The 16356-nt window shown below is 41.6% G+C and overlaps 1 long non-coding RNA gene across 8 annotated transcripts; it reads left to right on the forward strand.

Moving 5' to 3' along the window:
• Positions 1-1310: 1310 nt before the first annotated feature.
• Positions 1311-12358, forward strand: LOC102548445 (uncharacterized). Of its 8 annotated transcripts, none has more exons than XR_591403.4 (5): positions 1311-1446; positions 4039-4092; positions 10269-10390; positions 10858-11018; positions 11892-12358. It is a non-coding gene; the product is annotated as an uncharacterized LOC102548445 (long non-coding RNA). The 8 variants fall into 8 exon arrangements; XR_001836961.3 differs by having other exon boundaries at positions 1324-1446; positions 10858-11113; XR_005501406.2 differs by having other exon boundaries at positions 1330-1465; positions 10858-11113.
• Positions 12359-16356: the final 3998 nt, after the last annotated feature.

Here is a 16356-nt window from a genome sequence, read left to right on the forward strand (position 1 = left end):
CACTTCTATTTTCTTCAACTGTTGTTGGAATTTTACTTTTTAATATGAAATTCATTGCTCTAGCTAAAATTGATTTCAGTAAAGTATGGATTTTTCACTACAAGCCCTCCCCCACACCCAAAGGCTAACTAGTTTTCTTGGCATCATTTCTGGAATAGCCAACCTGTTCTTCATGAAACCGAAATAGTACATTAACAAAAATACTAAAAATTCATATAAAAATGAAACTGGCTCAAAACTTTTCTTTTCTCATTTTCGTTCTATTGATCTTGCTTTAGTCCAATGTTTTAAAATATGAATGGAAAGGCAAAAAAGAATGAATATAAATGCATGGAGTCAGTCCAACCACCTGGGGAATTAGAGACTTCATCCACTTTTTAAATGAATGCAGGCAACCTCATGGATGGGTAGGAAGGTCCATCCTGGCAAAGAGAAAACAGAAATCTGTCTGTCCTTCTCTTTGTCAGCTCAATTCAGCCTCAGGCTAGGAACATATTTTGCTTGCAAACTTTGGCTTGGGAGAGATACTTTTCATCCAACATCAGGCTATATGGCTGGCGTGCAGTGTGTAGGAAAGGAGAGTAGTTGTTGGGATAAAGTCTGTGCTGTCATTAACTGCATAATCAAATAAAGGTAATTACACAAAGATGATAAGCATGAAAATGGATTGAGAGCAAAGTCTGCTAGTGACTTTGAAATAGCTGTTCAGGAAACTCTACACATCACATCCAGAAAGACCCAAGTGAGGAGTAGGAGCCACTCAGGATAAACCTGCATGCTGAATCCTGGAGAGGCAATGTATTTTATGTTTTTACATGAAATAAGTCTTCATCACTTCACCCACATTCTTTCCTCCAGTCCCGTCCAGATACTCACCCTCAAGCCCTTCTCAGGATGGCCTCATTTTCTTTTAATGTGTCTGTTACATATGTGTGTGGCATGTGTGTGTGTGTGTGTGTGTGTGTGTGTGTGTGTGTGTGTGTGTTTCCTGCTGAGTCTACTTTCCTTGTTTGTGTGTATATGGTTACAAGGCTGACCACTCGGCATTAACCAACTATCATCCCTGAGAGGAGCACATTCTCCTTCTGCCAGTACTCAGTTCTTGCCTGTGGTTCTTTGTCAGGAGGGGAATCCCCTGAAATTTACCCTTGTCCGTGTTAAGACGTCCATTGGTGCTGCTGTCATTCCAGTCTTGTTTGTGTGCCTATGCAGTCATTTCCAGAAGAGGTGCTGTTTCCTAGCAGACGTCCTGGTTTTATGATGCTTAGAATCTTTCCGCCTACTCTTCTGTGATGCTCCCTGAACCACACACAAATTCAGAAACCACAATGTAGATGTATTGCTTAGGGGCAAGCTGCCCATGATCTGTTGTTGATCTCTGCCTTGTGTCCAATTGGGGCTTTAAACAATGGTTCACTTGTGCAAAGAGAAGCTTCTTGGATGAGGGTGAGAGTTATACTTATCTGTGAGTATAAAGATAAGATTTAGAATGTAGTAAGGAATCATTCTGCTCTTGCAAAGTTATGGTAGTGGATTATTTTCTAAGGTTCATGACCTCACTGGCCTAGAGAAGCCAGTACCAGGAATGACTTCCTGCCTTTTAAGTTGGCTTTAAATTAAATTATACAACGACTGACGCATTGACAGAAACATGAGTGCCACCTTCTGTTCTGATATTGTTATGGTCCGTAGGTATCTCTGCTAAGTAGGATTGTTTAATTGCTTCCCTCCTTTGGCAGCCTATGTAGTATTTTCAGAAACCATGGAAGCTAGACCTCAGGCAAAAGGCTTTCAGGTCAGATCCCACTAAAGACCTCTGAGTCATGTGTGGTGCTAAATATACAGTGTGTTCAGTAATCGGGGCCCACTCTCAACCTCAGAGAATCAACAATTCACTAGATTGATAATTGATAATCTCTGTTGATTTGAGAGTCATTTCCTCTATGGTTCTTGTGGGAAGTATTATTATCCCAAGTGGAAAATGTTGTGTGTAGAAGTTTATGCATATACTTATATGTATTATGTATAATTTAGGTAAATATGGAGTAATTTGATTCCTTAAGGCTTTATCAAGCAACCTTGGTATTATTTGTCTCTCTTTTCCTTCTGCACTGGTCTCTCCCATCACCTCTTAGAGTCCCCTGCCCCCGTTGTTATCCATTTTTCAGTTCATATCACCTGAATCTACTCCTCTCTCCTGAATGGTCTCCCCAGCTGCTGGTCCCATATACATGACTGCTTTCTGTGGAAAGGTGATTTTTGAGGCTCTAAACAGAATACAAAATTTGAATATCTGAGAAAAAGGAAGAATCCAGTGAGAGGAAGAAGTAATGAGGCTACGTGCTAAGGCTGAGGGCTGAACAGTCAAGCCAACCACGTAGAATATTGCCGGCCATGGTCTGAAGACAGTTTCAGAATCAGAACTCCTAGGTTTTCAAGAAAGCTCACTCTCTTAAACTCAGAGCCCATCTGTTTAGGAAATTCCTCCTGCTTTACTGTAGTATGTTGCCATAAGAAAACCCATATTCTAGGGTTTTCTCTCTTGTGCTCCCCCTACCCAAGCCACTGTGTCAATGAACAGCAAGGCAAGCAAGGCCTCAGCTCTCTGAACAGAAACTGAACCCAGAAAACAGAACTGGCAGAAACCACAGCTGCCTCTGTCACTCGGTTGTTACCTCTACTGTGAAGTTTTTCACCCTGCGATTTCTTTCTCTGGTGCTTCGCCGTCTTTTTTATTACACGAACAATACAAGTTAACATCTATTAACGTCACTTACTATGCACCCAGCAGTGTTCTGGGGCCTTCCACTTGTATTAACTCATTGAATCTTCACAGCCGTCCTGTGGAGCGAGTACCGTTATTATTCCCACTTAACAGATGATGGAACTCGGGGGTTCTGCCTACGGTCACACAGCCAGTGAGCTGAGGAGCTGGGATTTGAATCCAAGGGATAAGTCTCCTGAGCCCCAACGCTAGCCATTATGCTGTGGTGAGGCCCCAGCACACTTGTCAAAGATGTCAGGTCTCTGATTGATGCTAAATAACTTAGAGAACCAGCAGAGAATTATTTAACAAAGACAACTTTCTAATAACAGGGGCTTACAGTGTGATTATTAGCAGGCATTTCACATTTGGGTTTTCAGTCCAACCACCCTATTTTTAAAAAGCATTCTCTCTGCTTGACGCCAATAGCCAGGTTCTTCTATCTCTATACACTGCCTCTCGTTGTCTAGCAATCCCTTAAGCATCCTTAGAGATGAGCCTTAGAACACTTGAAGCCACCCTTTGGACTAGAGGACCACACATTTTACTTTGGTTGGGAAATATTCAAGCCAGTCAGCAGTGCATGCTGAGGAGAGAGGGCAATTCTCCTGAGTAAAGGAAGAAACCAGAAACAAGTGCCTCTTTGTGATTGGCTCACCTACTCTACCACGCACTGACTCGGGGCTGCAATTCGGGAGAATACTTAGTAATTACCAAGATATTCACTCAGTGTTCACACAGTGTGTAAATGTTGCCTGGAAATGCTAACACATTCCACCTCTCACCCTCTTGTCTATTTTTTTTTTATTAAGACAAAACATTGCAATTCTGCTCATTCTACTCCATTGCCTTCTTTTCTTGTAAAATTTTAGCTAGAGTTTGCTATGGGCCAGGCACTGTACAGAATGCTTCTCAAATAGTCTTGGGTGTGAGTGCCATGGCAACCCCAGGAAGCAGGCAGTTGTTCACCACTTCTACAGATAAAGGAAGGTTAACTGGGCCATTAGTTGACATCTCTAGTTGTGAAGCTGGCAAAGTTGGGCTTTAGGTCCAACAAGCCTCACACTCATTTTTGAGCTATTACCCACCTTGACACTGCCATGCTATGGCTTATTGTATAACTAAGAACCTACCCACACCACACTAGTACCAGGGCAAAGGCGATAGGTCATTACAGGCCTTACAAAACTGACTTTTATCTTAAAAGAATGAAAATAAGCAACACAGTACAGTTCGTAGATCGTGTAAAGAGAAAGCCGTGTGTTCATTTCTAGGATTCCTCCGTCTACCACCAAGCAATCGGAGACAAGGCGGGCGCAGTAACACTGGTGAGAGACGACAATAATTGGAGACACAATAGTAGAAATAGAACTCATGAGTATTATTCAAATTTGGGATCCAGGTTAAAAGCTAAAACCAAAAGAATTAGGCGTGAGATTAGTGTCGAGAGTGGAGCAGAGCGAGGTGGTTTGGTCGGAGGAGCTATAGGAATGGAGACACTGTTTCTAAAAGACCAGAAAGCATTTTAAAGGATAAGGTTTTCTGAGATGAGATAAAAATAAATAAATAAATAAATAAATAAATAAATAAATAAATAAAATCCCTTCGGTTTGGGATGTTCCTGCCCATTGTCTCAGCCTACCACAGATGATACTTGATACACAGCAAGAGGGTGTGTGTCACAGCTCAGAGGACTGGGAGGCTATCACAGGCTGCCAGCCTCGGTACCTGGCTCTGCTGCCCGGATGGTGTCTCATCACTGTGTCTTCTTGTAAAGTGACAGGAAGGCATAGGAGGAAGAACACTCTGTCCCCAAACTCCAGAACAGAATGAATCCATCAGGCAGGCCAGTTGTTTTCACTGGGCCAAATCCCATGCATGAGGTTTCCACCCCAATGACCTCAGTGCCACCTAAGTGTCACACGTCTTAATTCCATCACATTAACAATTGAGTTCCAGTGGGTGTAATCATAGAATAGGCATTTAAACTGTAGCATTTTAATGTTGTCAGGATCCCGGAAGAGAATCAACAAATGAAATGATGATCAGAAATAGACTGGTTATTGGCAGATAAATGATAGATAAGTTGATAGAGAATACATATATGAGTGTTAAAGGAATTGCCTCATGCCTTTAGGGGGATCAGTAGTCTATGTCACCTTGTCTCTATATGATACTGTGGCTCTGTTCAAAAGCTTCCACTTTTAGGAAGCCAGTGGTATAGTCTCATTCAAGGCCAAATATCTGAGAACCCAAGGAAGCAGAAAAGAATTCTGGTATAAGTTCTGGAGGCCAAGACCTAGAGAACCTCCAATTTGATATCTGAAAGAAGTGAAGTTTATTCAAATTCCAGATCAGAAACATACTCCATTTCCACCCTCTTTTTCTGTGTAGACCCTCAGCTAATTGGATGATGTTCACCCACACCTGTTAAGGACAGATGTCCTTTATTTAGTCTGTTGATTTGAATGTCAATCTCTTCTGGAAACACCCTCACAGACACGCTCAGAAATACTGTTTTCCTGCTATCTGAGCATGCTTTAATTCAATCAAACTAACAACTAAAATAAACCAGCGAAGACACTTCCAAGAAACTAACTGAACATCTGAGTCAAGTTTCAAAAGAGAATTCAACTGGCAGTGTAACTATGAAAATTACTAGATATTTACACTGTGTTGGAACCCCAAAGTTAGGATTCAATTACTCAGAAATTAACTCAACAATGAGACAAAAGAAGAAAATATACTGAATCTGAAACTTTCACCATCTTAAGGTAGAAGGACCAGACATGGGATATATTCTACTAACTGGGCTGCCTTGTGTGGTCTCAATAGGAGAGGAAGTGCCTAGCCTTATAGAGACTTGAATGACCAAGGTTGGGGGAATACTCATGGAGGCCCCCACCTGCTCAGAGGAGAAGGGGATAGGGAATAGGGGAAGGATTATGGAAGAAGGTGACTGGAAGAGGACAAAGAGTGGGATGTAAAAAAATTAAATTAAATTTTTAAAAAATGCCAGTGAAGAGAAGAGGAGTGTCAGTGTAACAGGAGAAACCATGGTGGTAATATACACCAGGGGGCAAGTACAGAACATACTTTAGCAAGGCGGGTGGCCAACACTGCCAAATGGTTTGGATGAGCCTGTTTATTTATTTGTATTTATTCTTCAGAACTAATAAGACATATATGATAGATAGATAGATAGATAGATAGATAGATAGATAGATAGATAGATAGATGATAGGTGAGAGAGAATGAGAGACAGAGACAGAGACAGAGAGGACAAGATGCGTATGTAAAAGATAAGATGTATTCTGAGAGTTGACTTACAGGGTTATAGAGCATGAGAAGTCCCTTGGCATATGCACAGCTGTAGAAAATCTAAAAAAATAATAATTAAGTGAGTGATGAATTAGTTTCTAAGAGTTCAGGACATCTTCCCTGGCTCTGTTGCTTCCAGGGAGAGCATTTGGAGGCTACTGATCTCAGTGAACGAGCAGCAGCTCAAAGCAGCTTACCTCATAAAAGTCAAAATGCAGAACAAGGAGCAGCCAAACACCAAGTATGACCTTCAAAGTCATGACCTCTAATGGCATTTTCCTCAAGCTGCAACCAACCTGATGTTTCCTCCACCTCCAGAAGCAGTGCTGTCCCCTGAGAACCAAGTGTCTAGCACACAAGCTATGCTTGGTATTGAATTGAAGGTTGGTAAGGAAATGGTGTTACTCAAGCCATCCCAATCTGACAGCTTTAGACCAAGGAAAGACAGCTGTGTGATTCAGCCCGAATCCAAAGACCGAGAAATGAGGCAGAGGCAAGAAGGGTGGTGGTGATCTCTCTCAGCATGTAAAGACCCAGCAACCAGGGGTTTCTATGCCAAGTGCATGAGAAGGTGGGTTTTTCAAGGTCAAGAAGAATTAGGAAATTTGCCCTTTCTCCACACTTACATTGTGAATCCTCAATAGATTGACAACCCCTCCCCCAATATTGGGTAGGTGAATTCTCTTTAGGACAGACGCAAATGATAATCTCTTCCAGAAACATCCCCACAGGCAGGCCCTGAAATGATCTTCTACCAGCTATGGGATCATCCCTTAGTTCACCGAGTTGATCCATAAAACCAACCTTCCTTACTGACTATGGTGGCAGAGTGAGAATTAATTATTGGACTTATCTGTGAGGACTAGAGCTGACTGATAATAGCTCTTATGGTGAAACGGTGAAAGCAACAGGCTGAGATGCAAGAGAGAGACAATGCTGCCTAGAATTGTCTTGTATGTACCTCAGTTTAGAAGAAACAGAAGAGAAAAGGTTAGATCAAGGTACGTACAATGGCAGAGTTACTTATTAAACCCACATGATAGGAATGCAGGAATTCATGGATTATTCATTCTATTGTCCTAGGAGGAAATAAAACATAGGAAATGGAATTAGCAATTATACACAACTTGTCTGGATATGTTTGCCAAAAAAAAAAAGGGGGGGTGCTGACAAAGAAGACATTACAGGTGGTGCTTACAGGAAAGGAATGAGAGCTCAGGAGGAATTCTAAAGAAATGAAAACAATAATCTATTAATGTGCTGAGAACTGTGATCCACCAGAGAAGAAAAATTGATTGTGCATGAAAGAGAAAGGGAAGATGATGAGATGGTAAGCCAACTGAGAGGATAAAATAAAAGGAAATTGGCTAATCAAGAGTTTCACTTTCTAGAGAGCACAGTCTAGTTTTAGGAGGGACATGAAGTCTAGGGCACAATTGAAGCTAATGAGGACATGCGGTCACAAGGAGTGGCTTTTCTTTTTCTTTTTTTTTTTATCTTTATTAACTTGAGTATTTCTTCTTTACATTTCGAGTGTTATTCCCTTTCCCAGTTTCCAGGGCAACATCCCCCTAGCCCCTCCTCCTTCCCTTCTATATGGACTTCCCCTCCCCTCCTCCCCCCATTACCACCCTCCCCCAACAATCACGTTCACTGGGGGTTCAGTCTTGGCAGGACCAAGGGCTTCCCCTTCCACCGGTGCCCTTACTAGGCTATTCATTGCTACCTATGCGGTTGGAGCCCAGGGTCAGTCCATGTATAGTCTTTAGGTAGTGGCTTAGTCCCTGGAAGATCTGATTGCTTGGCATTGTTGTTCATATGGGGTCTCAAGCCCCTTCAAACTCTTCCAGTCCTTTCTAAGATTCCTTCAACGGGGGTCCCGTTCAGTGGTTTGCTGCTGGCATTCGCCTCTGTGTTTGCTGTATTCTGGGTGTGTCTCTCAGGAGAGATCTACATACGGTTCCTGTCGGCCTGCACTTCTTTGCTTCATCCATCTTATCTAATTGGGTGGCTGTATATGTATGGGCCACATGTGGGGCAGGCTCTGAATGGGCGTTCCTTCTACCGAGGAGCGGCTTTTCTGCTAACCTTTTCTACACTTTGGGTAAAGCAGTTATAAGACGAGCATGAAAGTGGACAAGAACATTTCTAAGTTCCCGCCATGGAATCACTGGGTTGTTGCCTATGCCCACAGAAGGGTTAAGGGATAAGAAAATCCATCATCACTACCTTACAGAAGCTCCGTGGACTTATAGCAGCTCCAGGTGTCACTTCACAGTACAATGGTTGCAGGATTTACCCTGGTTTGGATTACTCATATTTCTAAACAAGCTAATTGTGGTTACATGTGAGGGAAGGTGTATAAGATGGAGATAATACACAAGATCATAGACTCAGCCGATTATGGTTCACCATAGGACGCATGGTGTCAGATAGGAATGGTGGGTAATCAATTCACTTTATGTCGGCTGCATTAAAATCTACCATTATTTTCATTAAAGCACATCCCCAAGTGGAAAGAGGCTGAAGTCTGGAGACATTTATATTTATGTACAATATGTTGTTCCTATAAATACAAGGTATTTTTTAAACTTATAAAAGTATAAGAAACAACATTTAAGCAATTCAGAAGAGGCCATGAACATAAAATGACTCTACACTTCACTAGTAATTAGGAAAAAATACATTAGAGTCACAAAGAAATTTCGTTTCACAGTAATTTTAAAGGTTATTTAGTATCAAGTGTTGGCAAAGGATATGTCAGGGATATTTATATGTTTCTGCTTGTGGGGATTTTTGTAACCACCACAGAAAAGGATATAAAATAGCATTGTTATATAATGAGATGGGGGATGATGCAGAGGGAGGAAAAGAGGGAGAGAGGGAAGGGAGGAGGAGGGAAAGAGGGAAGGAGGGATAGAGGGAGGGAGGAAATAGAAGTAGAAAGGTGGGAGGGATAGAAATAGGGGAGGAGATGGAGGAGGTTGGACAGTGTGTGGTGAGGAAGCTCAGCTGGTGATGGCACTTGCTGTCAAGTCTGATGACAGGACTTCAACCTCTGGGACCTAAATGGGGGAAGAAATGTCCACACACATGCACATGCATACACACACACACACGCACATGCACACGTAATTTTAAAAATCAAAGAAAAATAGAAATAGGGAAGGTTGCAGAAAATAAGTTAGATGGTGAGAAGGACATTACAATATCTGCCAGCAGGAGAATGGACTGATAAATATTGTACGTTTATATTATAGAGACATGAAAGGCTACATGAAAGGTTAAATCTCCCCATCTGTGTTAACTGGAAAAAGAAATGAAGTCGAAATTAGTTCAGGTTTAGATTTTCAACAAACACTACATATTACCCAGGGAGAAACAAGAAATAAAAGCTGTGAGTAACTGTTCAGTACCAAGCAAGGTGGTACCCCTGTCATCCCAGCTCTGGGGACGCAGAGGCAGCAGCATCCCAAGGACAGGGCCAGCTTTGCTAATTAGTAGGACCCTCTGAGAGAATCCAAAGAAGGGGACAAAGGAGAGAGGAAAGAGGGAATGGAGAAGACTCAGAAAAAGTAAAGAAGCTTGAGAACACAGGCTTCCTCTAGATAGACTTGTTTTGGGTAAATTTGTTTCCACAGGTAATTAACAGAGTTGGTTATTAGTCCTTCTATCATTTTGAATGTTTTAACTATTACTTAATGAGCATAAAGCCCAACATCTTGAAACACTAAGGAGCAAGCTCAGAAGCTTTCTTCCCCTCACCTTTGACCATTCCACTTTTTTTAAAATTTCTTCCCCCCTTTATCCCCCCACACACATACTGAGTCCTGACTGCTAGCCTCAGAGTATGAAAAAAAACCCCACATTTCCATGGATTTATAGCATTGCTAGTGTTATAAATCTTTGGAAAGGACCACACTGATGAACATGGCTAGGCAATTTCCTTGATCTCTAACTATTAAAAGGCTAAAAATATTAGAGCAATTATTCTCCCTTGAATTCCTCTGTTTCCACAAAACCCCATTTGCTGAGCCCACTAGCACTTTATATTCCTTAAGGGAAGCAAGAACTCATACCTAAATCATCTTAGGAAGTGTGACAGACAGGCCAATTTTCCAAAAGTATAAGATTTCTACTAAAGTTTCTGTTCGGCGTTTTCTGTTTGTTGTTTGTCCGTGAGAAAACATGCCAACTGTGCCTCACACATATTGGATACATGGAACTGAACTCCTCCTAATCTCCACTTCGCATTATTACCAGCACCTGGGCACCGTGGTAGTCGGTTCTCCCAGACCCCAGCAGGTAATGATATTCACCACAGCGCGGGTGACAGAGTTTCAGTGAAGGCAACCCCAGGGACTTCTTTTATCTTCAGACCAAATTCATGAGTGAATATGTGGTTGGCAGTTTGATTGGCAGAGGGAATAATAGGCTATAAGGCTATGATTCGAGAGGAGTTAGCAGGACCAGTGGATCTGCCGTGGAACTCCATACCACACACTGTGTGCCTCCTGAGTACTTGTTGGACTTCATTGACACTTGAATATCTGTATTGACCTAACGAGAGATATTCATCGTTTTGTCCTTTTGATCAGGGAAAAGTGTTAGGGTTGAATATGTGTTACAGAAACATAAATTCAAATGGGCTAGTGGGTACTCGGTAAGAGAAAGTATTGAGGCTAGTGTTAGATTTCATTTAAACTGCATAGGCAGAAATATTGATCAAGAATATATGTGTTTTATCTGTTGTTTGTTTTGTGTTAATGAAGGAAAATAATAAGAAGGAACCTGGAGTCCGTGCACAGCATTCAAGGACTGAACCAGCGTTGAACTAACAAGAACCATTCTTTTGAAAGGCACCTAGAGATTTCCTCGCTTGCAAAGTTGCTCTGGACTGAAAGTTATCATAGGAACTGTGAAGCTACCAAGGGTGAGCAGAAAAGGAGCCAGCATTGCTCCAAGGCAGCTTCTTTCTGAGGAAGGCCCTTCATAAGAAACATGCCAACTGTACCTCACACATATTGGGTACGCGGAACCTAAACTTCTCCTAACCTTAGCTTCATGTTATTGCCAGCACCTGGGTACCATGAGAGCCAGTTCTTCTAGAACCTGATAGGTAGCAAAGAATCACTACTGTAGATGCTGCAGCCATTGGGTTGACTTCGGTTTTGATTTCAAAGAGCCTTTTATGTTGTTTGTACTCTCATATAATATGAAAAGCACAACACACACATAAGCTACACCCACTACAACTATTGAAATGACAGCTCAGCAGAACCTTCAGTGGCTTCAGTCCCCCCCAGCCCTGCCCAACCCCACACCAACAGAACTAACATCACTAAGAACTGCCCTTGGACACATCGCCTTAATCATAGCAGTGATGAAGGATGTGACAAATGAACTAAAAGCTGCCAAACAACAAGGACTCCATGGGTCTGTAACAAAGACAAGAAAGAAAAGGCTTCATCCAGTGTTTTAGGATTACATGACCCAATGCCTGGTGATCATTTTGAATGAGTTTGAATTCAATACCAGAACACTAAGTGGCTGCTACTGGACATTTGTCAAGTACATGATAAACATGTCACTAAGTAAGGAAAGGAGATGAGCATCATGGCCCGTTGCTTAGTGGATACACAGGGTAGCAACCAGAAAGAAAGGGATGTAGAGTAAGGGTGTGGCATGCGGTGGTGGAAGAACAGGTCAGGAGGAGCACAGTACACAGTTTAATAAAAGGAAGGGGTGCATGAAATGCTGTGGGGGTGAAGCTGGTGGGAAGAAATTCTTATTTTTCACTTCCCAGATATCCAAGTCCAGGTATGAAATCTTCAGTCTTCTGTGCAGGTCACCTGGACCTCCATGATCCTTCAACACTCAGAGGAATTACAAGTCTCACAACCTGAACAAAGTCAGTACACGTCAGCGCCGCTTGTAAATCATGCCAGACGTGACTTTTGTCGATTCGTTTTGTTTCTAGCAAGATGGAAAACCATTAATACGGTCTTTAACTTTAAAGCAGACTTGTGAGCGCCGAGATAAAATACTAAGAATTCTCTCTGACTGAACGAAGAAACAATAAAACGAGCTGATTCTATTTGTGGATAACAAAACCCTTCTCAAGAAGGAGCACACACTTCCTTAAGTGCTAATCATCCTACCCAGTCTCACTCACTGACTTAAAAAACAGGTTTCTCACAGTGTCTGAAGTAAGGCAGACTTGCAATAAGAAGGTATATAATTCCTTTCAAATAAATGTGGGCACTGACTCTAGTCTGTGTGTCTGGCCAAGGGCTATAAAGGGCATCCATTTGGTTATACGCTTACGCTTTTCCTCAGGAATATAATTTTTTAAAATATAAAACAAAACATCAAGCAACAGACACATTTACACATCTCCCTGATCCCAGGAGAAACGGAATAGATGATATGTAAGGTAGAGAATGCAGAATACAATGTCCCATAACTTTATGTAATAAGAGTAATATAGAGCTAATGAACTTGTTCATAAAACTATAATTCATCATTTTAATATCTATGTATCTGGCATAGTTCTCCAAATTCTTAAAAAAAAACCCCAGACTTATTAAGGCAAATGAAGCTTTTGCTAACAAATCAAATGTCAGGCTAAGAGAAAAATCAGAATTTGTTCTCTCACAAATACATATGTGTACATTCCTAAAAACAACTTATTGTAATGTAAGTACTTTAAAAATAATGGGGCATAGGAGATCGTTCTGCTCCTTCTCATTTCTCTGGGAATGAATCATAACACGTTTTAGTCAAGTGAAATGGGAAGAAGACAAACCTAAACCGGATCTCCTTGGAAACTTAAGGTTTGCTGGAACTAATCGTATGAGCTAAAACTGGGCTTGGAGGTGAGAGAATGTTTCAAGTTGGAGAGTGCATGAAATATTGACTTATGCCATCACGATACACTTGAAGAAACTTCAATGCAATGCTTTATTAATTGGCTGTCATTAGGGTGCTTAAGTAGAAATTTACTCACAAAGAAGAGAATAAAATTTCAGTGGGGGAAGGGGCCAAGAAAAAAAAAATGAAAGAAATCAGTCAGAATGATTCTAGAACTACATTCTAGTTTGGGGTAATAATATGTCCTCAACAATCATACTTTTAGTAGATTTCTCATCATAACCTCATTTTCAATCTGACAAAATAATCCCAAGAAATTAGCAAAGTAAATATGTTCTCTTTTCTAAAGCGTTAACTTTGGAACGCTGCTTGCAAATTAGGTCAGTGCTGTCAGACATAACCCGATTCTAGAAATCCTTACCTATTCTATTCTTAAACGTTCAGGGGTTCCCTAACATGCACTAGTCACTATGTTATAGCTGAAGATATTGCTAAATAAATTACCAAGTAAATCCACACGTTGTCAATGTGAAGATATTTTCAAGGGTCACTGTGGAGCAAGGAGCCATGTCAGCATCAATGCAGAATGAAATATAAATATTTTGTATGCTGCAACACAGAATTGGAACACCACAAAAAAATTCCTGGACACACAGCAAAAGTGCGTGTTGAAAATGTGTTGGGGAAGAGACTGAAAGCATCACAGATCTCCAAGTGGAGAAAAAAGACATTCCTGGAACTAGGTGAGGATACACAAATGTAGGAATGTGGTTGTTTGAATAAGAATGGCTCCAATAGGCTTCTGTATTTGATTCTTGGCCAGTGAGAAGTGGTACTGCTTCAAAGAATTAAGAGGTCTGGCTTTCTTGGAATAGGTATGGTTTCATTGGAAGAAATGTGTGTCTGCTGGTAGGATTTGGAGTTCCAAATGTGCAAGCCAAGCACAGTTGGCTTTTTCTCTTCCTGATGCTTGAGGATCCAAAGGTAGAACTCTGAGCTTCTTCTGCACCACGTCTGCCTACCTGCCACCATGCTTCCTGCCATGCTGATAATGGACTAAACCTCTGAAAATGGAAGCCAGCCCCAATCAAATGCTTTCTGTTATAAGAGTTGCCTTGGTCACGCATGGTGTCTCTTCACAGAAATAAAATTTCTGACTATTAAAAAATTTAGTAACTAGAGTGAGGTATTGCTTCGAGGGCCTCATCACACAGCTTGTTGGTGGAACGTGAACTTTGGCATTTTAGACTAGGAAAGCAGTCAAATGTATAAAGTGGGGCTTCATTGGTCCTCCTGTTGGAACACAGAAAACAGTGCTGAGGGTGATGTGAGCTATGGGAACCCAGCTCAGGAAGTTTTGGAGGAGAGGAATATTAGTAAGTGGCCTAAAGAGTATTCTTGTGATTTGGTGAAGAAAGAGTGTGCCTGTTTTCTACCTTGTGAAAGGGAAAGAAGGAAGGAAGAGAGGAGGGAGGGAAGGAGGCAGGGAGGGAGGGAGGGAGGGAGGAAAGAAAAATGGAAAGAAGGAAGGAGAAAAAGAAAGAAAGGAAGGAAGGAAGAAAGGAAGGAAGGAAGAAAGAAAGAAAGAAAGAAAGAAAGAAAGAAAGAAAGAAAGAAAGAAAGAAAGAAAGAACTAAAAGCAACCCACCACCACAACAACCTGAGGTTAAATTGAAGTGCTTTGGACTAACCATATTTCAAACCACCCTAGTATTGACTGTGCTGCTTGGTTATTAATAGCCATGCTTTTGCAAAAGATCTATAATGAAAAGGAGTAAGCCAAACGATGTAAAATACAAAAAGTACAGTTTGTGGAGAAAAGGACCAGCAAGAAGAATAATGGAATTAAATCCAGTGCTCAAGGAGAAAAGCACATTGAAGAAAAGCCTGATACTAAATGAAATAAAGGGAATGTTCGCCTCAGTGCAGAATTAAAGAAAAGTTTAGGGCTAGCTGTGGTGGTGCATACCTAGCACCTGGGAGACAGAGGCAGGCAGATTTCTGAGTTTGAGGCCAGCCTCTTCTACATAGCAAAGTTCCAGGACAGCCAGGCTTAGGCAGTGAAGGAACCCATTGAAAACAGAAAGCCCATGTAGATGTTATTGGTTGAAGGGGGCATGTTCCAGGCCCAGCAAGCAGCAGAACGTGGCAGCTTCAGCTATGTCACTCTGGCCTTACAGTCAAGGATGCAAGAAAGGTGTTATGGAATTTCCTTCTGTGACTTAAGAAAGCCATTGAGGCCAGTTGTGTGTCAGTGGTGTCTGTTGAGGTTTGAAGTTTTGCTGTATATTAGAATGCTAAATGCAGCCCCCAAGACCTGGTTTACCAGAGAGAAGAGAGTCCACAAATAGACCCAAGTGACCTTACCCCCAAGTTATTTCTGATTGATAAATAATGATGCTGGCATAGCTTGGTAGAAGGACATAGGTAGGGCTAGAACTCCTGGACTTGTGATCAGAGAAGATAGAGAGAGGGAGGGAGAGGGGGAGGGAGAATGAAGGAGAAGCCTGCATGCGTTAGGTGAGTCATGACAACATGGCCCTGAGGGCTGGCCAATTAGAGTTACAAGCAACCTGGATGAAACGTAATAAGTAATAACTCAGGTTACTGATGGGAAAGTAGATTCTAACAGCATGGAGGGTAGATATCCACCCAGCTCTAGTGCTGATGAAGGCTTATCATAATTATAAAGGTTGTGCGTCTTTTATCCGAGAACTGAATGATCAAGGAGGGGGTAGAAACCCCGGAATTGGATTAAAATTTTCTACAACAGGTGTCCCTTCGTAGAAGCCAGAGAGGCCTTTGTGTGCAGCTGTGACGTTGAATCCTAGATTGCCTTGGAGCCCCTTAGATGTTGGGAGCTGCCAGAGTCATCTTGGTAGGAATAGCTGCTGAGGAAAGCTGTGGTCTGGCCGAGGAACCAGACCAGAAGAAGTTGAAGTTGAAGTGTGTTGAGGTGACAAATCTGAAAGGGGCTGAATATCTGAATGATGCATTAACATCAGACATGGAAATGCAGAATTTGGAGTTCTCCCAGCTGGTTTTTTTTTTTTTTTCTCCTTCAATCTGTATTTCCTCACTCTTCTCCCTGCCCTCTCTTTGGAATAGTAATGTATATCTTGTGTCATTGTACATTGGAAGTATGTTATCTGCTTCTTTATTTTGATTTTATAGGGGGTTACAGTTAAGAGATTGCCAGGAGTCTCAGAAGAGACTTTGAACTTTGGACTCTTTAGCAGTGTTGAGACTATTACAGACTTTTGAAGTGGGACTAAATGCATTTTTGCATTATGGTATGGCTACAAGTCTATGGGAGCACAGGAGCAGAATGTGGTGGTTTGAATAAGAATGACCAACCTTGGCCTCACACATTTGAATGCTTAGTCAGCCTGGACTGG

This window comes from Rattus norvegicus, chromosome 2, assembly GCF_036323735.1.
Source record: "Rattus norvegicus strain BN/NHsdMcwi chromosome 2, GRCr8, whole genome shotgun sequence".
Taxonomy (NCBI): domain Eukaryota; kingdom Metazoa; phylum Chordata; class Mammalia; order Rodentia; family Muridae; genus Rattus; species Rattus norvegicus.